The sequence below is a fragment of the Arachis duranensis genome, chromosome 6 (genome assembly GCF_000817695.3).
Source record: "Arachis duranensis cultivar V14167 chromosome 6, aradu.V14167.gnm2.J7QH, whole genome shotgun sequence".
Classification (NCBI taxonomy): domain Eukaryota; kingdom Viridiplantae; phylum Streptophyta; class Magnoliopsida; order Fabales; family Fabaceae; genus Arachis; species Arachis duranensis.
This window is the reverse complement of record NC_029777.3, coordinates 11,966,125-11,967,721: the sequence shown is the minus strand read 5'-3', so window position 1 is coordinate 11,967,721 and position 1,597 is coordinate 11,966,125.

Here is a 1,597-nt window from a genome sequence, read left to right as displayed (position 1 = left end):
CAATTTTAGAGCCCATTATTTACATTATTTATAAAAATTATTGTCAACTTAACAAAACCGACTTAAATAAACTTAAAGAAATAATATAAATCTTTCTCTAAAAATCTGTATGAGAATAAAGCCTCTCCTAATAGAATTAACTAACTTACTGCATAACTGCATTACTTATTACTAATTCTTTTTTATTTTCTTGATCATCAGTGTTTACTCTAACAAATATATTCTAGAATAATTTTTAAAATAGTTATTCAGCTGTTTTTTTGGTTCGCCGCAAATACTTTATTAACCGAGTGATTTTACTTTAAGTGTCAAACTGACTTGACATTCGAATATATTCGATTGGGTTTTCAGAATCATGCAATAAACACATTTAATTAACTGGTTACATCTAAAATTTCATGTCACCCACTTTGAAAACCTACCTTTGTGTTAGTTTTGTGGGTCAATATCACGTGCTCTCCCAAGGAAACTATTATTTCACTACTCCTTTTTTGGAGTTGATATATTCCCTTATCTTATTACTAATCAAACATGTAACAATTAATTTAATAAACACGTTGTTGGACTGTAGAAGAGTCTTGCCTCCAACATCTAAACAAGTTTCACGGCATAAGAATATAATTCAAGTGGTATTGACTTTGGTGGGGTATTATATGTATTTGTTTTTATTTGTTTAAGATAATAATGTTGTGAATAGTAGAAAGAGAATTTAGAATTTTAAAATAGCAATAAATGCTTTAAATAATTAACTTTTGGTATACCAAGAAGCAAACTTGATGGGCTTCACATTGCATAAATGATTGCCAAAGTCAATGTTTTTCCCTTAGTTAATTAAGCTCTCTTTCAATCAACAAGTGTTACGTGTGATAGTAATATAATAATTAATAATATATATTTATATCCTCCAAATAATAATAATATGCCTGTTGCAACTATATAATTATGTGTGCCTAATAACTTGAACTCCTATAATCTTATGCTTAATTTAAGAGATTAATTGGTTTTTTTTTTCTAATGTCAATTTTGGCCATGTTGAAAACAACTTTTTGAAATAGATTATATAAGCATTTTCAACCATCCACCATATGGAGATATCTTACGTCTGATAGCTCGCGTGCTTCATATGGCTTTACTTATTCTATGTTTTTCGAGATAAATTCTTCACTATTGAAAACGATTTAATAATAAGATTCAACTTGTGACATATTTTTTTCTCGTCAAACATGAGGAATATCACTGTCTATTATTTCTATAGATACAATAATGTCACGGTTAATGTAACACATAAGGAGTTAATATGTAATTTAATAATATATCCATCGAAATCGTTAAGGGGGAATGTATGTTATTACTTAGCTCTCTAAGTTGACAAGGGATTTCAAAGTATTAAAATACAATACCCCGAACATAGAAAATAGTTATAGGTTATTATGAATTAGGTAGATTTAAAAATAAAAAATATTATATACACACCAAAAATTAATTATTAAAGATGTCATTATATATTTATAGATATAAATATATAATTTTATTTTTAATATATATTTTATATTGATGACTATTTTTAATAATTGAGATTTTAGTATATTGCATAGTT